Raw genomic sequence first — 25401 nt, 5'->3', positions numbered from 1 at the left:
TCTCTCCAGGCCACAGACATAGAGCAGCTGTTCCCGCCCTGGGGTCTATGGATAGCCGATGGAGATCACCCAGAGGTAGGTTGTTTCCTAAGCCAACTCCCATTCACGATGTAGCTTGCCACTTTGGGAGGATAGGACCACTAACCTCTGGCATAATTATTGGACTCGTTAGATGTTATCGCTCAGTCCATGCATTCAGGGCACACCAGATCTTATTGGCGCTTTCTCCACCACACAACATATCTAAACGACTGACCGCCATGATGTTTCTTAGGCAGTCTACAAATCTGGGGGGGTTAACAGACTTCCACTCCCTACAAATTTCTCTCCTAGCAATAACAATAACATAGAAAATAAACTGTAAAGTACAATTTCGAATATTATAATCTTGGGGGAGACCAAAAATAATCAATCTAGGGCTGGGAACAATTGGGGATGATACCACTTCTTCTAAGAATTCACACACCTCACTCCAATAGCTCTTAATGGCCGGGCAATCGACAAACATATGTCTGTCATCCGCAGCTGGAGACTTACATCTTGGACAAAAATATACCTCTGCTGACAACTTAGATAGTATTGCTGGAGTCCCATAGACCCTATACAATGTGAATAGGTGGTTTCTTCTGAGATTGGAAGGTTTTATAATTTTTTGAGAGAGTGTAAAAGAATCTGTCCAAACCTTCAGTACCTCCCCGGCATTCGGGTCTGAAAAGTTATTCCATAGCTTAACAGTTTCAGCTCCTAGATTGTCTTTAGCCCCCACAAATATATTGTACCAATGCGCAACCTCGCCTTTCCATCCCCTGTCCCTATTAATTGATTCCAAAAGGGGTATTTCCTTATCATAGGCCCAACACTGCCTCCCCCACCAGGAGGACAACTGGTAAAATTTAAACCTAGTAATAGAACCCTCAGTTAGGTTGGAAAGGGATTCCCAACTTAATAATGCCGAATTATTACACAGGTCCCCCCAGTTTGTAATACCTCCCGCTCTCAATGGTAGGGCCAGTCGGTCTAATAGGCATTCTGGTGTACCTGGGGAGTCCCAAATTGGGGCTTGGGAATGGTAATAGGGTATATCAAGCATTCTACGTATTGATTGCCAGGTGTTGAGTGCTGTTTTTAGGAGCTTCAGTCGAACCTTTTTAAAAAACTTTTGATCCCCGAATTTGTAAAGAAAAAACTCTAAACCGTGTGGCAGGTCTAAAAGCATAGCCTGGAAGAGTCTACCCTGAGATGAAGAATCAAGTTTATTTGCTAGAAGTCTAAAATTCTTGAACTGAAAAGCATAACAATAAAGAAGTAAATCAGGGAGAGCCAGCCCGCCTAGTTTCAATCCCCTTCTCAATTTCCTCCAGGCGATCCTTGGAGATTTAGTTGCCCAAATGAAGGATCCAATCCTTCCTTGGAGGTTCGCAATGTCCGTTTTATTGAAGTTAAGGGGGATGGAGTTAAATAGGAAGGTCATTTTCGGCAAGATAATCATTTTGACCAGATTGACTCTACCATCGATGTTAAGCGGTAGGGTGTTCCATCTGGTCAATAGTTTCCTCACTTCCTTTACTACCGTCTCCCAACTTACTTTCGTAACATTATCCATGGTGTGGGTAACATAAATTCCTAGGTATCTGATTTTTTGTTTAGCTTCTGGTATCTGAACTATATTGTTCCAGCTCATAATGTCTGTTTTGTCTTTATTAATTCTATATCCAGACACAGTGCCAAAATCCTCAGCTAAATCGAACAACCTAGGAATAGCCTCGACCGGATTAGACGTGTATAGGAGGAGATCATCAGCATATAATGCTGTCTTAAGTGTCAAATCCCCTATTTTAAATGGTAGAATTACTGGATCTGATCTTAAAGAACAGACAAAGGGCTCAATGTAGATGTCAAAGAGGAGGGGGGACAGGGGGCAACCCTTCCTCGTTCCCCTTGAGATGTTAAACCAGTCTGTAAGGCAACCGTTGACCAGGATTTTGGCCTGGGGGTTCCTATATAATGTTGCAATGCCCTCGATAAATACATCCGGAAACCCAAACTTCGCCATAGTTTTCCATAGAAATAACCAGTTCACTTGATCGAAGGCTTTTGCTGCATCAATCGCAACGATGGCAAGCGGCAGCCCCCTGTCTGTTGCTACATCTATCGCTCCTAAGACTTGAAACGTAAGTTCGTTGAGTTGACGGCCAGGTATAAACCCCCTCTGATCCAGATTGATTATAGATTTAATTATTTTTGCCAACCTAGATGCGAGTATACCGGAGTATATTTTCAGGTCGGAGTTGAGTAGGGAAATAGGTCTATATGACTCTATTTTTTTTGGGTCTTTGTTGGGCTTCGCTATCAAGGCGATTGTAGCCTCTGACCAAGAAGGTGGTGCTTGGTCTCATAACAGGAAGATTTTATTAAACAGCGTTAATAGGGGTGTTAAGACTTCCTCCAAATTATCTTTATACACCTCAGTTGGCAGCCCGTCCGGACCAGAGGCCTTATTCCTAGACATCTTTTTTATCTGAGCCTGTATTTCTCCTTCAGTAATCTCTGTACCTAGGAAAGCTATATCGCTTTCACTCAGCTGGGGTAGCTCTCTCTGATCCCACCACTTTTCAAGCTCCTCCAGGCAACACTTATTTTCTTCATGATAAAGCTCCTCCATAAATCTTCTAGCCTCTATCCTGATTTCAGCATCCTCTGTTAGGGGCATCCCAGAATCTCTCTGGATTAGCAAGCTGATGTTATTCCTACTCCTCTCGGTCCTAGCCTTCCATGCCAGGAGTGAGCCACACTTTTCTCCATATTCAAAACTGTGAAGCTTGCTTACTTCCCACTTATCCTTGTTTACCTTCTCAGCTCGTGCCTTAAAGCCTGTCTGTAGCTGCAGAAGCTCTTTTTCAAGTATCGGAATCCTATCTCTTTCTTCCAAAACAGCTAACTGCAACTGTAATTCCTTCTTTTTAATTAAATCAAGGACCCTGGTATTCTCTTCTTTCCCAAGTTTTCTTTTTAATATCATATGTGAGCCAAGGATACCCCTTAGATAAGATTTCATAGCGTCCCAGACTATTTGTTCTGGAGCAGTCTCGACGTTAAATGAGATAAACTCTTAAAGACTAGCTCTGATTTTGGTTTTAATCTCATCTTCGAGAAGAATAGTTCTGTCCAGGGTCCACCTAAACTCCGAGGGGCTAACCTTACAGTTGATATTTAACTCAACAACAAAGTGATCGGACAATCCTGTAGGAATGTGTGATACTGAAGTAATATCAGACAGAAAGGCTTGATCTAAAAGAAAGAGATCTATTCTGGAGTACTGTTTATACTTCTTACTATAAAAGGAGTACTCTCTGAGGTTGCCATGTTTTACTCTCCAAGCATCTAGTAAGGAAAAATCCTTCATGATATTCCTTAGGGCTAAGAGGGATTTATTTGGGGGATTATATTTAGCGTTTGAAGTACGGTCCAACTGAGTGTCTAATAAAAGATTAAAGTCACCTCCCAAAATGACTGGAGCTGGGTGCTGAATAATATGCTCTTCTAACTTTTGAAGAAAACCTGAGTTGTCCTCATTGGGACCGTAGTAAACAGCACACTAAAAAGTAAAGCTTCCAATAGAGAGGACTGCCACCAGCCATCGACCCGATCGATCAGTTTCCCAGTTCTGAACCCTAATCCCCCTATTTGCGCGCACTACTAAAGCTACTCCTCTAGTAGATCCCCTCTGTTTAGAGCAGAGAACTTCCTGTACCCAGCTAAGTTTTCCAAATATTTGGCCACAAATCTCTGCCTCAAGATTAGTCTCTTGTAAAAAGTATATATGCGCCTCGGTATTTTTTAGAAATTCACATATTCGTTGTTGTTTACTCAGGCTTCTTATACCATTCAAATTCCAAGACAGGAATTTGTTACTGGGAACCGTGCTAGGAGCCATCACAAATTATAACCAGACCTGCAGCTGATGGAGACTTCTGTTTATACTCTGTCTTACAAAATAACAACCTATAGCATATGAGGACATTTTTATATGATTTTTTCCCCACTCCCCTGTACCCCCCCCTAATAGTCCCCCCGAGGAACCCTCCCCTTTTTCCGGGCATGATCACGCCTTTAAGGAACCCTACACCCTTGAAACACCATCGATATCAAAAACAGTTTTCCCATTTACTCAGTGCTACATCTGACCCTTATCCATATACTCAGCCTTCCGCCGCCATGTTCCTCGCCTCCCGACCTAGGAAATCAGTCGTTGTTCTGCCCGTTTTTTTGCTAGTGAAAGATTTATATGTCCGCAGAAAACAGTTTCCTGTTTCTTTGGCATATGCAGTAACTATTCATAAATCTCAAGGTTTAAGTGTTGATAGTGCTTTGGTGAATATTGGAAATTCTGTGTCAAGGAGGGTATGGCATATGTTGCTTTATCTAGAGTCAGAACTTTATCAGGATTGTACTTGATTGATTTTGATGAGACAAAGATTAATGCAGATCTAAATTGTGTAAAAGAATATAATAGGTTAAGAAGAGAGTTTACTCCAAATTTACCTCAATATCCTCTATTTGAAAAGCGTGTGGTAGGCCGAAAAAGAAGAAATGAGAAAAATTGTAGTGAAGTTGTAGCAAAAAGAAAAAAGGTAGATGAACCAGTAATTGTAAGCAGAAACTAAATGGATTCAGTTAAAGATGTTGTTGGATTTCAGTTTGAAAATAGTTCTGGTGTCAACTGCTATGCTAATGTAGTGGTTAATGTTGTTTTCTTTCTCCAAACTGTACAAGAACAGATTGCTGAAAATCGTGATCAAACATTTTGTTGTTTATTAAATTCTGTATTAGAGAAGTGTAGCAGTGATAGAACAAAAATACAAAGTGTTTCTGAAATTTGAAAGATTTTAGACATATGTTCTGGTCTAAATCAATTTTCACCAGATATTCAGGAAGATTGTCAGGAATTTCTAATGTATATGCTTGTTGTATTGCAAGATGAAAGTGCAGATGTAGATAATCTTTTTGGCCTTTCTTATAAATGGCAACATGACTGCGACAATTGCTCCTTTTCAAGTAGTACTACAGTAGACAGTGAAAGATTTATATATTTGACTTTACCAGACTGCAAATCAGTGTCTTTTAATAATCTAGTTAGAGAAGCAAATCAAAACATGGTCTGTACTAAATGTAAATCTGCAATGCTATCAACTTTATTTTTACGAAGATATGGACAGTATGTTATTTTAATGTTCCAACGTTGTAGACCTGATGGAACTAAATTGACAACATTAATTAAAAATGTTGTGGCTTCTCAATTATCAATTTCAGGAAGAACCTTTACAACTGCAGCAATTATTTACCATGATGGTCCTTCAACAACATCAGGACATTACACGTGTTATTTAAAATGTCAAAAAGGCTGGAAACACTGTAATGATACTCAATTGACTTTCAAACAACGTTTGCCTTCTGACTTACAAAATTCTTACCTAGTGTTCTCACAACCGAAATTTTAGGGAAGGTAATTGGCCTATGAAGATTGCAGCAGTTAATATAACCTAGTTTGCTGTTCAAAATTACTTTCTAAATGAGAGTGATGAAGATAATAAAAAACATGTAGTTTTCATAGAGATAGTATATGTATATCAAATAGTGTGTGCTGTGAGTATTATAGAAATTATTTATAAAAAGTAAGCTAGAGGTGGAAATAAAACTCTTGTTTCATAATGTAAAAAATGTTGGAGCTTTTCTTTCAGAAAGTTGGGTAAATGAGAAATTAAGAATACTCTGGACTAATTTCCAAAGAAAAGAACTTTCCATATACTATTTGGCCTCGTGGAAAAGTGGATGGATCAAAAATGAGCTTAGATATGTTTTTTGAAAATTGTACATTATTTAAGAAAAGATTTTATGTTTTTTTTAAACACAATCATTTTGATTGTGTTTTTTTTTGCCCGCTGTTATATGATGAGTACTATTGAAGTCACTGTTTTAAGTGAAATTCAATATATTCTGAGAACAGCAAAAATAAACCATATAACATGTTGTTGAAATTATTTTGTATTTTCTATTATTAAATATATATTATTTTCCCATTCTCTTATGCTCACTTACCTATTTCCACCGTCTATCACTCCTCTTAACTCACCCTCACTGGCCTTTTTTTGCTCTCCCACACCTCCCTTCCCTTATTCCACTTTCCTCACTTATTCTCATTAACCACTCCTTCACTGCCCTTTCCCTCTCTCCCATCCACTACTTTCCAGCTGTCAGTCACTCTACTTCACTCCCCTTCCCCTTGTTTTCTTTCCTTGTTCCCTCAATAATTCCCCTTCTCTCACTCACCTTATTACACTTCACTCACTCCTTCCCTCACTTCCTCTGTCCTCTCACATCCTCACTCCCTTTCCCTCACTCCCTGTCTCTTAGCTTCAGTCTCTCGATCCTCTTACTCTCTCACTCCTCTTCCGTCATACTTACTCCCTAAAACTCACCCACACTCCCTTACTTATCTTTCTTTGCTCTCTTACTCAGTTTCTTTCTGTCAGCCTTTCCTTCACTACCTCTATGTTCTCACTCTTTCACTTCCTTTGTCTCAAGCTCATTTGCTTTTATCCTCTTTTTATTTTCCTTTTTTATCAACCTCACTCTCCTGCTCTCACCCTCCCTCACCCTTGTTCCCTTACTTCAGTTCCTTCAGTTATCCTCAATCATCATCTTTAACTACCCTTCTTCTTTCTTTCGTCACATACTCACCTTTTCCCAGTCACTTTGCTTCACTTTTCTTCCCTTTCTTCCCTTCCTTTGCTCTCTCAGTCATTCTCCTTCCCTTATTCACCTGACTGCCCTTGACTCACTGTTTGTCTTACTCCCTCTATTCTCTCATATTCTCACTTGTCTTCCCTCACTCCCTCTCTGTTACATTCACTCCCATTGTGTCCTCACTGTCTTACAACAAGCCTACATTCACCCTCACTAACATTCCATGCCTCATTGTCATTAATCCACTGTTATTCACTCCTGCTTCTCTGTCACTCACTCCCCTTTCTTTACTCCCCTTTCTGCCTTTAGTTTTCGTAATGCATATTCCTTTAGGATCTTACTCACCTTCAGTTTATTTCTCTCCTGCTCTTGTTCACTGTCACTGACTGTATCAATGTCATTATCCTTTTAGCAATTTGCTCTCTCTCTATTTCTTTTTAACTCTCTCTGACCTTCACCATTCCTTTGTTTTTCGTTCTGACTACTTCACTTCTACTTTATCTCTTACTAACCTTTTATGACTTTTAATGTCATACTTTGTCTCTTGTATTGTAAAATATATATTATAAATATTCTAACTTTTTTTGTCTTTCACAGATATTAATTTTAATGTTAAATACAAACTACCATTCCTGAAACCATTGACACAGCAATACCAGTTACCACATACGCACTCACTGATTTCTAGGTCTACACACACATCCACTCATTCACCCATACAATCACTCATACATACAGTCACTCATCAATACAACACTATCATATGCACTCATACACCTATACAGAGACTCACACACTGCCACTCATCCATGGAGTTACTCACACAAATCAATCATTTAATCACTCACTCATACAGTCAGTCACGCACCTACTAAATCCTTCATCCAGACACTTCTACATCTACTCATTCTTCAATATGTAAAACATATTTAAACTTTACAGAAACACACAGTCACTGGATGATGTCATCAGTGATGTCATTTGAGATGTCATCAGTGATGTCATCAGTGATGTCACTGACCATGTCATGAATGATGTAATATGTGACATCATCAGCAGTGGATTGCGGGTGCGCGATATATAGTTAGTGCAACTAACTATATATGGAATTTCAATGGTTTTGTGTGAGTAAAATAAGGTTTTTTAAATGCTAATCCCTAACTATATATGGTCTATAACCTATGGTTTTTTCAGTGAATTTTCAAGGTTTTTTAAATGCTAATTCCTAACTATATATGGTCTCTAACCTATGGTTTTTTCAGTGAATTTCAATGGTTTTTTAATAGCAAATATCATAAGCTATCGAATGTCAAGTACGTGGTAAGTAAAAACATTTTCGTGTTTATGCACACTGATCTGCTTTGAATGCTGCCCCCCCTCCCCCTCATTTCTATTAGGAGTACTCTCTCTTTGCAGATAGTGAAGGGTAGTTAACGCAGGCCTTTGCCCCCGTTGTAATCCGTCGTGCCTGCTTCTCTCTCCATTTGATTGATTGTTATCCAAGCATTTACTGTTTTAGAATTGGTTCTCTTTGGTTCATTCTCTATTTACAAACAAGCACAGAGTCGCAATACTCTGTTTAGTCTTTGCAGATAGCGAAAAATCGTGTAAAAAAACAAAAGGAATCGAGCAAAATCAGTAGGCCACTAATGGGATCTCTTTTTGACCTCGCTAAAATAGAAACATTAGGAACAACCCCTCATGACAAACACAAAACTATTGAGATGAACTGAACTCCACACCATGATGGCTGCAATACAGCTCTGCTCCGCCACCCAACCCGCCCAAAATAACGATAAACTCTATGCAAATATTACAAATATATACAACACACCAGCAAAGTAACAGGGTAAAACATTTTATTAAACAACTATTTACATAACTATTTTATACTTTTTGTTGCCCGATCCGGCTAGCTCAATCGATCGAGCATGAAACTCATGCACTCTGATGGTTCAAAGTTTTGAGGAGTGCTTGTAACACTGTCTGAAGCCTATTTGCACTTGCTTCAGCTTCACTATTCTCAAAGTAAAGTGGGGGCTGTTTGAGGACGTGACTGCATTTGTGAACAATGTAATGCGGTGCCACCCTGAACCGCTTGACGGAGGCCCCCGAGGGACGGTGTGATGGCGCGGACTCGGGCTCCGGCTCCCTCCCCAAGTCGTGTTCTCCTGGTGTAGCCTGAGATCGCCCCCGACATAGGTGGCCGGCTCCCGGGATCAAGCGGAACTTTTTGCCTTTTGGTAACTCTTCCATTCTTGACCTTGTCCCACAATCCGTTTCACCTAAAGACACGCTGTAGTGGGGCGGCCCTTTACCATTTCAGTTGCCATTCCGCCCGCTTTTGCTACACTGTGCCTCTTCCGCTATTCAGCTGTTTACCGCCCGCTCTTTCGACTACAGCGTCTCGCTCACCATGTAGTTGAGTTGTTCCCGCTCTTGCGGTGCAGCGATAGCCGGCTGCCACAGTACTCTCAAAATGGCGGCCGGCTCTTCAGATTTGGGCGTGGTCCACTAAAATTGCCCTGCGACACCTTGGAACTCGGACGCTTGTCTGCTAGAGATTGGGCTCCATTCTCGAAAGCGTCCCCTCAGCCTTGAAGATTCTACAAAAGTCTTGGGGGCCCCCGACTCCCGCAGGCTTCTGGTGGGGAGCGGCTAGCATTATTGCTCGTCGAATGGCCACGACGGAGCTACGAAATGGTGGTGCTCTCATGCTAACGCCAGCTTCAGTCTGAAACATCCAGAAACACTGTAGACTACCAATTCGATCAGTTCCGGTAGCGCCCCAATGTGACCCGGTAGAGAAGAACTAGCCCTCCCCTCTTTCACTGATGGTTCTTGTTGCCTGTCCCTTCTGTTGTCATTTAACAGAACTATTTAGCCTGCTGAAAGGGGTTGTGTTCCGACCGCTGGTTGGTGGAGACATTTTGACTATATTCTGGACCTGCGTTGTCGCGTAATGCGTCATATGACGCGCCGCGTTAGCGCATCCGAAAGTGATCCGGGGCGCGACGCGCAGCGCGTAACGTAAGCATAACAGGTCATGTGACTTGTTAATAAAACTTTTCATTGGTTCATTTTACTTTTCTTATTCTAATGATGAAAGGCTTGGTCATATGACCTAAAAATTACGCTTTTTATTACTTTCGAACATTATTTTTTCTTAAATATATGTTATAATGTTCCAGGCTAATGTACTTTCCCGGAAAATTTACAACTGTCCTGCAAGTAAAATATATTCCTTTTTCGAGAAAAAGGGCGTTTCTTCGTCCCATGACGGAGCCGTTGAGCAAAAGAGGGTCGGCCTGCTGTCTTAGTCGCCGATACGCCTGAATATGAGATTCTTATCGATCACTTTATGTTGCAGGAGTAGAAAACACAACAGCCCTTGACCATTTATCTTTACTGCGTTCCTGCGTATTATACCTTTTACCCTTCATGTAATTGGTCTGCTTTATTTCACTTGCCTTTTACTGATTCTAAAACAGTGACTATTATTAAAAACTTTACCAATGTATATACTACTACCATGTTTTCTTTTAAAAACCTTTATTGTGAAAATGTCATTATACAAATACGGGCCTATAACCACGTGGGCCGGCCACGGAGCAAACTGTAATCGTATATGATGAGTAGACATTTACACTGTAGAGGAACGTAACGGGCGGGCCATTAGGTTGCAAGAACTAAAGTGTCTAACAGTTGCGGAATCGGTGGACGTACATTTTATAATTAAAATACGACAGGGCCAGTTACAATAAAATTATCTAGATATACATTTGCGGGCAAGTACCATGGGTGACGTTAATTCGAACTTTCAATAGTACAGTAATCAATAACACATCAGAACTTAATATCAATAGGGATATCGAAATATTCAATCTATTCTCGTCCCCGCCCGCCATGTGCTTCAAAACTGCATACGTATCTCGTGATATCAAGGTTGTGCAACCAGTACACAACAAGGAGTTACGAGTCCCATTTATTCCGGCGCCATTTTGGGCGAGGACGGGCAGGTCCAGGATATAGTCAAAATGTCTCTACCAACCATCGACTATGATGATGTTCATATGCTGTATTTATTAGAGTAACACTCATCTGTCCACATGAAATTAATTTGCCACAATCTAAACATGTCATTTTAATCTTTCCAAAGTTCTTCTAAATATTTGGGACCGTTTCCCTTGCCTCTGATGCTGTCAGTGCCATTTCTTTGATGAATGTACTGGCAGGTCGGGGGTTCTCCTCCAAATCTCTCTTTTATGCAGCACTATAATTAATCGGTGCCACCTCTCGATATGACGATGCATGGTATAGTTACCATAACTATATTTTTTTTCGGTTCCTCTGGAGAGTACATCGTAGCAGATGAAGCGTGTAACGTACCGGGCATTTACCTTTTTTTGCATGTAGAGGAAAGGAAAAAAAATTCGAGCGTCCGAGTTCTAAGGTGTCCCAGGGCCATTTTAGTGGACCAGGCCCAAATCCAAAGAACAGGCCGCCATTTTGAGAGTCCTCTTGCAGCCGCCTGTCGCTGTAGCATCAAGAGCGGCCGAAACTCAGCTGAATGGCAACTGAAACGGTAAAGGGGCGCCCCACTACAGCAGACGAGCCTCCACCTAGGAAGGCCCGTTCACGCCGCCTCCCCCCCCCCTTCGGGCACCCCACGCCGTTATTCGGAGCAGGATTGTAGGATGGCCACACCAGTACGGCAACTTGCTAGACACCACCTCGGTGCCTACCGAATCTCAGCGCCTTGTGGTGTCTTCTATTCAGAAAACATTGTTGTGCTGCCTTCGACCTATTCGCCGCAAGTGCGCACGCAAGTCAGCTGCATAGCTTGCTAGACACCACCTCGGTGCTAACCGAATCTCAGCGCCTTGTGGTGTCTTCTATTCCGAAAATATTGTTGCGCTGCCTTTGGCCCCATTCGCACATCGGTCCGCTACTGACGCCATCTCACTGGCCAACGGGGCGCCCCACGCCGACTTTCAGCATTGTAGGATGGCCACACCAGTGCGGCAACTTGCTAGACACCACCTCGGTGCCATCCGGATCTTGGCATCTCAGCGCCTTGTGGTGTCTTCTATTCAGAAAATATTGTTGCGCTGCCTTTGGCCCCATTCGCACATCGGTCCGCTACTGTCGCCATCTCACAGGCCAACGGGGCGCCCCACGCCGACTTTCAGCAATGTAGGATGGCCACACCAGTGCAACAACTTGCTAGACACCACCTCGGTGCCATCCGGATCTTGGCATCTCAGCGCCTTGTGGTGTCTTCTATTCAGAAAATATTGTTGCGCTGCCTTTGGCCCCATTCGCACATCGGTCCGCTACTGCCGCCATCTCACAGGCCAACGGGGTGCCCCACGCCGACTTTCAGCATTGTAGGATGGCCACACCAGTGCGACAACTTGCTGGACACCACCTCGGTGCCATCCGGATCTTGGCGCGTTGTGCTGCCTTCGGCCTATTCGCACATCGGTCCGCTACTGACGCCGCCTCACGTGCCAACGGATTTTCTACGCTTTTTATACCCTATGCCGCATAACAGGTCATGTGACTTGTTTATAAAACTTTTCATTGGTTCATTTTACTTTTGGTTTCCTAATGATGGAAGGCTTGATCATATGACCTAAAAATAACACTTTTTATTGGATGAAAACTATTTTTTTTTCCCAAACGATGAAAGCCCCACCTTGTTTCTGGATGTTTCAGACTGAAGCTGGCGTCAGCATGAAAGCACCACCATCTCGTGGCTCCGTCGTGGTCATTCCGCGAGCAATCATGGCAGCCGCTCCCCACCGGAAGCCTGCAGGAGTCGGGGGCCCCCAAGACTTTTGTAGAATCCTCAAGGCGGAGGGGACGCTTTCGAGAATGGGGTCCAAGACCTAGCAGACAAGCGTCCGATTTCCAAGGTGTCCCAGGGCCATTTCAGTGGACCAGGCCCAAAAAGGAAAGAGCCTGCCGCCATTTTGAGAGTCCTGTGACAGCTGCCTATCGCTGCACCGCAAGAGTGGGCGCAACTCAGCTGAATTGCGGATTTTGACACAGTGGACCAAAAGCGGACGGAATGGCAACTGAAACGGTAAAGGGGCGCCCCACTACAGCAGACGAGGCTCCACCTGGGGAGGCCCGTTCACGCCGCCTCCCCCCCCCCCCGGGGCGCCCCACGCCGTTATTCGGAGGGCGGCAACTCAGCTGAATTGCGGATTTTGACACAGTGGACCAAAAGCGGACGGAATGGCAACTGAAACGGTAAAGGGGCGCCCCACTACAGCAGACGAGGCTCCACCTGGGGAGGCCCGTTCACGCCGCCTCCCCCTCCCCCCCCCGGGGCGCCCCACGCCGTTATTCGGAGGGCGGCAACTTACTGGACATCACCTTGGTGCCATCGTTCTGCTGCCTTGGAACTATTCGCACAACAGACCGCTACTGATGACCCACCCCCCGCGACGCCCCACGCAGGATACCGAAATCAGTGCGGCACCCAGGCAACATCACCTGGGTGCCGTCCAGAAATCTGGACGTTGTGCTGCCTTGGGACTATTCGCACAACCGACCGCTACTTCCTTCTTTTTCCCTAAAAATGTTTAAATGTTTTTACTGTTTTTGTTTTGTTGTATATATTTATAAGTTATTAAAGTTTTATAATCCTACTACTTTGTTGGAGTGCTATATATTTTTAATGTGACACATAATTGTAAAAACTTTGATGTACAAAGAGTCATCCCTGGAATCTTCCGCTTCAGGCTCGGTCCCCTCCCCAATCGCAATACAGGATGGTTTTCAGATAGTAGGAACGCGTGTGGTGTGACGGATCTCATCGGGTGTGGGCCTTGATCTACTATAACTCCTTTGAAGAGGGGTGATTCTTTACAGCTGGGGCCATAAACTACATCTGCAGGGCTAGCTGATAGCCTGGGACCGGCCTGGACAATCGGACACAGAGGAAGAGGAGTGTCAGGGGGTGCGGTAGTGAATAGGGCGAAAGGGAGGTGTCGGGCGGGCACAGGGTGTGATTCTCAGGGAACAGCAGCGCAGATGGGGGGAGGTTTATTGCCCATGCATAAGACAGAGAGCGGGGGTGACCAGTGCCTGGGGGAGATGCTTGCGAGGGTGGGGAGCCATGCTAAGGATCGACAGCGTGCAGAGAGTGGGTCTGGTCAAGTCATCTAAAATGGCTGCCGTGCACGACAAAAGTGTGGCATTTGAAAAAAGGCAAGATGGCGCAGACAATGTTTTTCAACACTTCCTGATTTCCTTCGAATCGAACGTTAACAGACATTGGGGCATATTACCAAAGTTAAGCGATATTTATCCCTAACAATGCTTAGCAACGAATTTTTTACCGCTAAGCATCGTCAGAAATTATCGCAGATAAACCTTGCTATTATCAAGGTTTATCACAAATGCGATAAAAAACGGCCGCAATGCATTAATATCGCTGAAAAGTCAGCGATATTCATGCATTACCGAGCTAATGCTCTTAGCCATGTTATCCACCTCCCATTGGATAACATGGCTAAGAACTGCTCAGGGCAGGTGTTACTTTTTGGAGATATTCGCGCTTAGCGCGAATATCTCCAAAAGTTGGTAATAGGAGATAGCGATGTTAGCGACTGTTTCCAGTCGCTAACATCTTGGCATGCCCACTTTGCATGTCATTAGTGATAAATATCACTGACATGCAAAGTGGGGCCCAAGATGGTCGCTATCTCCTACTAGCGGTCCCTAACTGGTGTTAGCGACAGCTAGGTAATACGGAGATAATTTTATCTCCGCTTTCTGGCTTTTAAAGCCAAAAAAGCGGAGATAAACCCCCTTGATAATATGCCCCGTTATCTCTCCCACACTACCGGTCCCCCTGGGCTTAAACGCCGAGATGGTAGGGACTGCATCCCGTGAAGATAGGCCGAGACGTCACTCAGCAGAAAAAAAAGTTTAAAAAAAGTCTATAAACATACAATAAGTTAAAAGTCAATCATTCTTCATTCCTTGTAGTACCCTCCCCAGTCCGCTTCCCGTTACGCTAACCGGGCGCACCCCACCAAAAAAACGATTTTTTTTTTTTTTTGCCCCGCGGAGCCCTTTTAAAGCCTCCACATCAAACCTATGGGGTCAGGGAGGATCCACTATGCCCCCTTATGGTCATTTGCCCCTTCGCTTTGGCCTCCTCTTGTCTCTCGATCCTACCGAGAGACAAGATGGCGGCCGCTACGGACTGTTTGGAATGTTTACAGACGCTGGAGAACCAATCAGCTTCGCTTCACAAAGCTCCGTAACGCGAAAAGTACGCGAACTGGAGCGCTGCCCGTTCCGCTGTTACAGATATATATCTTTTTTTGAACGTTAATTTCTCAAAATCCACTGGAGCACATATATTGAGACCTAGCAAAGGCACATCGGGCTACCAGTCCCTACAATTTTGCCAAGTTTCGTGCAAATCCATTCAGCCGTTCGATTATTATTATTTTTATTTTTTTTTGCTCCGCGGGGCCCTTTTAAAACCTCCACATCAAACCTAGGGGGTCAGGGAGGATCTACTATGCCCCCTTATGGTCATTTTCCCCTTCGCTTTGGCCTCCTCTTGTCTCTCGATCCTACCGAGAGACAAGATGGCGGCCGCTACGGACTGGTTGGAATGTTTACAGACGCCGGAGAACCAATCAGCTTCGCTTCACAAAGCTCCATAACGCGAAAAGTACGCGAACTGGAGCGCTGCCCGGTCCGCTGTTACAGATATATATCTTTTTTTGAACGTTAATTTCTCAAAATCCACTGGCGCACATATATTGAGACCTAGCAAAGGCACATCGGGCTACCAGTCCCTACAATTTTGCCAAGTTTCGTGCAAATCCATTCAGCCGTTCGGGCTAAAAGTGAGGCCAACCGCCCTATGGAAAACTCAATGTTAAAAACACGTTTTGGGACCCCCCTTTTTTCTCGGCCCCCCCTTGACGAAACCCCCCCATATTTTCAGGGGCTGCTCAGAAACAAAATGTTCCATTTTCCTGAAAATTTCAGCCAATTCCGTCCACAAACGCCAAAGTTATTAGACATAGAATTTTCAAAAATCCCATAGAGAAAAAATCCTAACTATATATACCTACTGGCGACCGCCAGTAGGTAATATATATATATATATATATATATATATATATATATATATATATATATATATATATATATATATATAGCCAGACCTCTGCACAAAATTGCACGTGCACACTCCTTTTGCAAACATAAAGCACAAATCCAAAGTGCTTGGGAGAAGTTTTTATTTCTCCGTACCAAGCCGGAAAACCCAACGCGTTTTGACATAAACTCCTTGATCACAGGTGAATACATTGTTGTTTACTCGATACATATAGACACATCACTTCACGTACAATGTGAAAAAAGTGAAAACATAGGAAGTGGACCACAAAGTGCCACAACTGTGTTATAACATTCTAATTGTTGGACATTTTATAATAGGAGTGCGTATCAAACTGTTTTCACTTCTCTCAAATAAATCTCTTTTCAATATAAAATAAGAGAAAGATCAACATGTCTCCGTTTTTCACTCAATGAATCCTCTTGATAAGGAACACTTTGTACAGTGAGACAATTCCATGTTTTCAATCTTTTATATAGAATCTCAGATATTTTAACTTTTTGGTTATTTTTGTCTTCTTTTTAGTGCAAATAAAATATATTTGTTCCTTTCATAAGAACTGTCCCTCATTCTTTAACTTGAAAATAGCAATTCATGGAATCATAATATCCAATATCAACAGAAAATGAGACAATTGTGTTACAAGTCCCTCTGATCAATGATCATTTCTAATTCTCAACACAGAAGACAATTACTTCTAAATGGTGCAGTCAGTTATGGAAATAATTTAGACATGCTCTGATTGCCATAACTCTTTCATACGCGCTAAATTTAGCAAAGGTTTTGTGAGACATCCATCATAAAATGTATCTCACTCATCATAATGTAGCTAGCATAAATAAATCCCAAGTGGGGTGGTAAACTAAATTACTTTCCAATATACGATATTTCCACATTCTTGCCCAAGTGGGCATAAATACTTATTCATTTCATGTATTTCGTCAATCAAACGACAAAAAATGTGGGAAAACATCTTCATAGTATTCTTGCACCAATAATGTCTCTCCACCTAAAAGAGGGGATCAGAATTTAAATGTCATGGCACGACCATAGACTCCAATGGTACACATAACAACATAAAACAGTGCAATGGTGTCACCATAAACGTGAAAGTGCAATTAAAATGTTAGTATGAAATTATTTCGGATACAGACTGCACATAATCCTAAAATTCAAAGAATTTTTTTTTGAAAATCCTAATAGAAATTACAAAACGAGAGTAGCATGTGACGACATTGATAACATATTTTCTGAATCTTATCAAACTTAATCACCCAAAAACCAGGACAATTCTTCTTCCGAATTAAGGACTCCCGGAATTTTGGTATCCAGCTCCAAAATGTAATTTGATTCTAAGTGACGCAACCTACGAATCCTGTCTCCACCTCTGAGAATAGGATAGATAGAATGCATTTCACCAAACCCAGGCTTCCTCATGGCCACACAATAGAGTCATAGTGCCCTACCACCCTTAAAGAACAAATGCAGGGTGGACAGTGGCCACTGGTATAGTAGAAATACTATATCTTTTTCTTTGACTCCTGTATTTAACTTCCGTTATTAATGGCATTTCAAACATTATCGATGGTGCCAACATAAAATGTGAACACCGTCATTTATTAGCAGCAGAAACCGACATATTTGTTATGAGCAAAGTACATTTAGTGCAGAAAATAAAATTGATAATACAGTTAAGCCCAGTGGCCTTACACCCAAACAAACTTGGGGCACACAGTCAGGAGATGATGACAACAGAGTGGCCATGTGGCTTCAATACAAATTCACTTTTCATGACGTGTCCCTCATGAGTTCATGCGCTTCACGCCTGAGTGCACAGTGGCAAAAAATCACAATTCATTGTGAACATAAAATAATCATTTATAAGTGAATGAAAGAGCCCAATATGAAGACCATGAAGCTGTCATCCAGTAGGTCATCCAGAAAAATAAGCATCATAAAGGCTATACAACCTAAAAGAACCAACTCTCATATATCTTGTAAAATTAAGACAAATCAATAAAAAATGTGAATCAGATAAAGGGAGATAAGCTGTTTAGGACAGCTTACCGGCCTTATATATATCTCTCAACTGGGGTGATTCCATGATGCAGAGCCCTGGAGGTCCTGGGAGAGATATTGAAGCTCACTAGCCAGGAAAGAAATTCCAACTATCTGCCGAGCAGAGTAGGCAAACCACCAATCAACAGCAAACATTCCCTTTCCAGCAGGTGGCAGCTGTCAAAGTGCTCCTGCCCGATGGAAGTGGAGGTTTCATCTCTTGTCTTGCCTACAGACATGTGGGCAGGGAAAGAGATAAAACAGATTGCTCCTGCATGGAAGGAGCTGGCTTTCCAACAGCTCCCTCCATGCAGCTGCAATGCCAACTCCCGCAGGAGGCAGGGATGTGACTGGGACCCAAGGGGCCTTGAGTCTCCCCCGCTGTCTAGGAGGAAAAGAGAAGTAAGAAGCAAAATAAAAGTCAGAAACGAGCATAAATAGACAGAGTAAAGGTCTGAAACTCACAGAAAGAGGCACAATAAAAGTCAGCAACGAGCAGAAAGAAGCAAAACTGAGGTCAGAAGGGAGCAGAGAGAGGCAGAATAAAAGTCAAAAACAAGCAGAAAGAGGCAAAATAAAAATGAGAAATGAGCAGAAAGAGGCAGAATAAAGGTGAGAAATGAGCAAAAAAGGCAAAATAGAGGTCAGAAACCAGAAGCAAGAAGCAAAGTGATGGTGAGAAATGAGCAGAAAGAGGGAAAATAAAGGTCAGCAATGAGTGAAAGAGGCAGAATAAAGGTCAGAAGAGAGCCAACCCATGCATTTAGCAATACCAGAGTAACCTAACAATATTGAAAGGGTATAACATTTCTTTTCATATTCCTATCCATCCTCCCTCAGAAGACCCTATAAATATTCAATTAAATTTAAAATAAAGCCTAAACTGCACATACTTCAGCAATACAGGAGGTTGTGCTTCTCCTTATGATAGATTGTGACCCATGTCCCAAAAGGTGGGTTAAAAATCAACACCAAATAATGTCTGGGCAAAAGGGATCTGTTCTACCTTGTTGAGTATTGAGAAATTTATTACAACAACATAATCAAGATTCATCCACAAAGTATAAGCTATGACCACTAGACAGGCTTTAGGTAGACTTTCAGCCAAGTCTAAGGCTAAAAGTAGTCTCATGTCAGAGTACTGAGTGACTACAACTTGCGGATAAACTCCTGTGCTGGAAAATGGCAGTCCCTGGACATGACATTAGGCGAGATGGTGTGAGACTCACCCAGGGATATAAGGGCCCATTACTCAGTTCATTTACACTTCCAGAAATGGGCCTCAGATCTGGTTAACTACGACTAACAGGCTGCGAAAATGTTTCACATGAGGCAACCAGCAGCATTTCCGACAGTGACTCATCCAGTATTGGTTCAGATGCCATTTTCCAGTAAGATGCACATCTTAGCATCTGACATAGCAGCAAACAGTATTTTCAGCTCACTCTATTGCTAATTGCACACTGTAGGAAGCTGGCTTTGTATATACTATACCAAAATAAGGTACAGTGTGCACAGAGTCCAGTGAATCCCCAATGGTAGGCAGAGGTTAAGGTAGACCGCACCTTACTCTCTATTTGTGGTAGTCTGGGTGAGAAGTAAGGCCTTATCAGAGGGTAGTGCTAAGCTTTTATTGTACAACTCAGTTGAGAAATTACTTCACATACTCAAGGACTGAACTCTGACCAATTGATTTGTATAAAAATATTATTTAGTTACATTTATTTTCTAGAACCATGCCAGGCCTGGTACAGGGAAGTATAAAAATACTTTGCAAGCATATGCAGTTTAAAAACAGTTTGAATGCAGTGAATTAGTTTACATTAGAATTGCTTTGTATTCGCAGACAGTCGGAATTACTTTGCAATTACTTTTCTTACGCAGCCAGATATCTCTAGATGCAAGGCTGGTGCATTTCCTGAGGGAAATGAAAAAGGAGACAATGTGTTTTGAAACCTCAGTACAGGTTTACAGTGTTACTCAGGAGCCGCATTTAGTCCTGAGAAGGCAGAACTGCGTTTGCTGGTTAGTGGGTAGGATTCCATCAAACAGGTACTTGGGTTGCACTGCCAGAGGCACAGAGCCAGCCGGGTGCAGAATACTGGGACCGCACGTTAGCTAATGGGCTAAGTACGGTTCTGGGCTTGGGGTTCTGTGGCGAGCAGGCCACCAGTTAGGGTAGCAAAAGCTCCTGGGATTGAGGTCAGCACTGTATGGCCCAATGGCCAAAACAAGAACTACACCACTAGCGGCACAGTGGCGGACGGGTGTGGGACGCGGTCTTAGCTAGTGCTGCAGATTCGGTCGAGGTTCCCTCAGAGTCGGTCAGCTGCTCATAAGGCAAAAATAATCTTTGGTGGTCGTCATCCTGTGTCCGCCAGTGTTCAGAGATGGATGCGGTTGGATAGTCGAGGTTGCTCTTTCTGGACTGCTGTGGTTACGGAGTCGGTTACGGTGTCGCGTTCAGACGCGGTTGAGGGGACCTTCCAGTTGTTGGCTGCAAGTTTAGTTTAGGAGCTGGGAGAGGTTATGGGGTCACTGGGATCCAGGCTAGGATCACTGTGGGGACCTCTTAGGGTGTTGGGTCAATCGGGCTCAAGGCGCCAGGAGCGGAATGGTTGAGACTCAGGGAGTCAGACGGAGTCAATTAATCTATCAATCAAGAGTATTTGTGAAGCGCGCTACTCACACGCTAGGGTCTCAACGCGCTGGGGGGGCTGCTACTACTCGAAAAGCCAGGTCTTGAGTTGCTTCCTGAAGGAGAGATGGTCCTGGGTGAGTCGTAGGTGGGTGGGGAGGGTGTTCCAGGTCTTGGTCGCCAGGTAGGTGAAGGATCTTCCTCCGGTGGTGGTTCTGCGGATCCGTGGGATGGTGGCGAGGGCAAGGCTGGCGGGTTGGTGTGTAGAACGTGAGGCGGTTGTTGAGGTATTCGGGGCCCAAGTCATGGAGAGCCTTGTGTGCGTGGGTGAGGAGTCTGAACGTGATCCTCTTGCTGACGGGGAGCCAGTGCAGGTCCCTCAGGTGGGCGGAGATGTGGCTGTGTCGGAGAATGTCCAAGATGAGTCATGCTGAGGCGTTCTGGATGCGCCAGAGTCTTTTCTGTAGTTTGGCGGTGGTTCCAGCGTAGAGGGCGTTCCCATAGTCCAGACGGCTGGTGACGAGGGCCTGGGTGACCGTTGTCCTGGTTCCAGTGGGGATCCAGCGGACGATCTTACGGAGCATGCGGAGTGTGTTGAAGCAGGAGGAGGTAACGGCGTTAACTTGCCTGGCCATCGTGAGGGAGGATTCAAGGATGAAGCCCAGGTTGCGTGCGTGGTCCGTGGGCTTGGGTGGGGGGCCCAGAGCAGGGTGCCACCAGGAGTCGTCCCAGGCGGAGATGGATGGGCCGAGGATGAGGACTTCCGTCTTGTCTGAGCTTCATCCAGTCTGCGATGTCTTTCATTCCGTCCTGGAAGCTGGCTCTGGCGGAGGTGGAGTCGTTGGTGAGGGAGAGGATCAGTTGGGTATCGTCGGCATAAGAGATGATGTTGAGGTTGTGCTTGCGTGCGATGGCTGCGAGGGGGCTCATGTCGATGTTGAAGAGGGTGGGGCTGAGCGAGGAGCCATGAGGTACGCCGCAGATGATCTTGGTTGGTTCTGCGAGGAAGGGCGGGAGACGGACTCTTTGGGTTCTGTCGGAGAGGAAGGAGGTGATCCATCCCAGGGCCTTTCCCTGGATCCTGGCGTGGCGGAGGCGGGTTGTCAGGGTGCGGTGGCAGACCTTGTCGAACGCAGCCGAAAGGTGGAGCAGGATGAGGGCGGCCGTTTCTCCGTTGTCCAGCAGGGTTCGAATGTCATCGGTGGCCGTGATGAGGGCGGTCTCGGTGCTGTGGTTCACTCGGAATCCGGACTGCGATGTGTCGAGGGAGCCGTTCGTCTCCAGGAATGCTGTCAGCTGTTTGTTGATGGTTTTCTCGATGACTTTTGCAGGGAAGGGGAGGAGTGAGATGGGGCGGAAGTTCTTGAGGTCTGAGGGGTCTGCGGTGGGTTTCTTCAGGAGGGCGTTGATCTATGCGTGCTTCCAGCTCTCCGGGAAGGTGGCGGATATGAAGGAGTTGTTGATGATGTCCCGAAGTTTGGGTACGATGATGGAGTCGGCTTTGTTGACGATGTGCTGTGGGCAGGGATCGGCTGGGGAGCCCGAGTGGATGTTGTTCATCGTGTGGGTGGTATCTTCCGTGCTGACCTGAGTCCAGGCGCACAGTGTGGTGGTGGGGGGTGTAGGTTCGGTGGTGGGGTGCGAGTTCTGAGCACCAAAGCTGTCGTGCATGTCGACAATCTTACGGTGAAAATAGGTGGCCAGAGAGTTGGCAAGGTTTTGAGAAGGCGTGATGTCGTTGTTGCTGGCGTTGGGGTTGGAGAGCTCTTTCACGACGTTGAAGAGTTCCTTGCTGTTGTGGGTTTTGTCGTCCAGTCATTCTCTGAAGGATGACCTTTTGGTGGTGCGGATCAGCTGGTGGTGTTTGCGGGTGGCGTTCTTGAGGGCTGTCATGTTATCCATTGACTGGTTGTGGCGCCAGGCTTTCTCGAGGTCACGGCAGGATTTCTTGGAGTCTTTGAGATCGTTGGTGAACCACGTGGCTTTCTTGCTGTTGAGGTTGCTGGGTTTTTTTTTTAGTGGAGCAAGGGTGTCGGTGCAGTCGGTGATCCACTGTGTGAGGTTGCGGGCTCCTTCATTGGGGTCTGTGGTGTTGGTGGGAGGGTTTAGGCTCAAGGAGGTGGTGAATCGGTCGGTGGCGATCTTGCTCCAGCTTCTTTGGGGGGTTTGTTGAGGGCGGTGGTGGGTCGTTGTTTTCCCGAAGTTGAAGTGTACGCAGCTGTGGTCGGTCCAGTGGAGCTCGGTGGTGTGGCTGAGGGAGATGTGCGTGCTGGAGGAGAAGACGGGGTCGAGCGTGTGGCTGGTGTAATTGGTGGGGGTGTTGACCAATTGCTTGAATCCGAGGTTGACGAGGTTGTCTAGTAGGGCGGTGGTGTTGTTGTCCTGGTCGTTCTCCAGGTGGAAGTTGAGGTCTCCTAGGAGGATGTAGTCGGGGGAGGTGAGGGCGAGCGGGCTGATGAGGTCTGCGATGGCCTCGCTGAAGTGTGAGCGTGGTCCCGGGGGTCTGTAGATGAGGGTTCCTCTGAGGGTGGTCTTGGGGTCGGTGTGAATCTGGAAGTGCAGGTGCTCTGCGGTGGCGAGGGTGTCGTCGGTGTTGGTCGTGATGCGGATAGTGTTTCTGTGGACGATGGCGATGCCTCCTCCGGTCTGGTCTGATCTGGTCCGTTCCCCTCCGGATGATCTTGTAGCCGTCCGGGATGGCAATGGCGATGTCGGGGGTTGAGGAGGCGTTCATCCAGGTTTCCGTGAAGAAGGAGGTCCCATAGTTCGACGGCGTGCCTGTGGATGGAGCGGGTGTTCAGCTGGATGCACTTGAGGTGGTTGTTGTTGGCGGTTGTTTTGGCTGGCGCGGTGCAAGACCGAGTGCAGGTGAAGTAGCAGGCGTAGCAGGTGAAGGCTCCGTGGGTGCGTTTCGGGGTAGCTTGGTAGGAGGCTGGATGTCGGCCGGTGTTGAGTGCGTGGAGGGTGGCGGCGTCGTAGCTCAGTCAGGTTGGCTGGCTCTGGCAGGGTCCAGCGGTTCTGGGGCTGGGCGCGGTCCAGGCGTGGACGGGCGTAGACGGGCTTGCCTTGTGACCGCTGCGCGTACTCGCGGTCCCCGCCATTTATGGCAAAGTGGGAGGGAGGAGCAGCTGGGAGGCAGAAGCGGGGCGGCTAATGGGGAGCAGGAGACAGGAGAAGGGGGCGGGCCGCAGGAGAGCAGCGGCGGGGAGCAGAGGGGGGTTGGAAAAAGCGGGAAAGCGGAGCGGGGGAGAATGAGGGCAAGCCTGGGCAAGCCTGTAGAGCGAGGGCAAGCCTGGAGAGCAGGGGCCCTAAAGAGAGGCGGCAGCAAGAGGGCCAAGCAGGCAGCGGCAGCAGAAACCGGGCACACGGGGGCCGTGCGGTAGTGGAGTGACCGGGTCAAGGGTCACAGCTCACTGCCGCGCGGTCCCCGCCATTTATGGCCAAGTGGGAGGGAGGAGCAGCTGGGAGGCGGGAGCCGGGAGGCGAATGGGGGAGAAGGGGGCGGGGCCACAGGAGAACAGCGGCGGGGAGCAGAAGGGGGGGTTGGAAAGAGCAGGAAAGTGGAGCGGGGGAGAGCGAGGGCAAGCCTGGGCAAGCCTGGAGTCAGAGTTGGTTACTTTTGAGCAAGTCCGGTGCTCATAGGAGACAAAGTCCTTTTTATTCACAAAGACAGGGCAGGTTCTCTGGGTTTTCCGAGGACTGCTGACTGCAGGACACACTGAGGTTCTGTTGGAGGAATCTGAGGTCGGGACAGGCCAGTAGGACTGGGGCCAAGTTAGTTGGTTTCCTCCTTGTCCTCTCTCTGCAAGGCTATTTGGTCCTTCTTTTTCTTGCTTCTTCTTTTTGGATCTGGTCTGATGAGGCAAGGTTCGGTGTTGCCCCTAAATACTAAATTTAGGGGTTGTACAGGTAGGTACAGGTCAGACCAAAAGGTCCCTTCCATGGGGTGAGTACACAACTATTATGCCACCTCCAGTGGGAGTGGGGCATCTGAAAGATGGAGGGGATTGAGAGTTGTGCTTCACCGCGGGGTGAGTTTGGCAAAGGTGGGCACACCTCTCCTTCTAACTTAGTTTTCCCGATGATTCTCCCACCCAAAGTGGGGGTCATAACCGGTGGGGGGGTCAGTTGCTGGGAGCAGCACATGTTTGAGATAGCTCACAAAGGCTGCAGGCCTTTGAAGCTTTCACTTTGTTGATCCTACCCATCATGGAGGAGGAGGAAGCTTGGCACCTCATCCCAAAATGTGCTTTATTTCAGGACTCCGAGAGCGGTAGGCTCTCGAACCAGGGGTCCAGAATCCTGCCTGGTGGTGGCTGCTGGTGAGCAGCCACTCAGCCAGACACTAGAGTTTGGTGGATTTTCTCTAAGATGTCCTTTGAGTGCATTTTCTATTAACTCCCACACTGGCATCAGTGTTGGTTTAATATTATGAGAGGCTTGATATCAAACTTCCCAGTTTTCACTAAAGCCATTATGTTGCTGAGGAGTACGTAATGACAACCTCCCAGACCATATACTCTTTATGTCAATGCTGCAATTATAATGTCTAGGAAATGATTTAGAAACTGTAGGGGTACAGGGCTCATGCACCTGTACCCTCACCATTGGTATAGTGCACCAAGCTATAGGGGTGACTTACCTATGCCAGGGCAATTAGTTGTTGCAATCACCTGGTAAATATATGATCACCTAAGATGTGCATGTGTTAACTTCTAGGCAATGTTGCCAGGTAACTATTCTACTGTGCTATCAATGGTTGGTACCATCTCTCTTTTATCGTTTGTCAATCACCATA

The sequence above is a fragment of the Lissotriton helveticus genome, chromosome 6 (genome assembly GCF_964261635.1).
Source record: "Lissotriton helveticus chromosome 6, aLisHel1.1, whole genome shotgun sequence".
NCBI classification, from domain to species: Eukaryota; Metazoa; Chordata; class Amphibia; order Caudata; family Salamandridae; genus Lissotriton; species Lissotriton helveticus.
Note: the sequence above shows the minus strand (reverse complement) of the source record.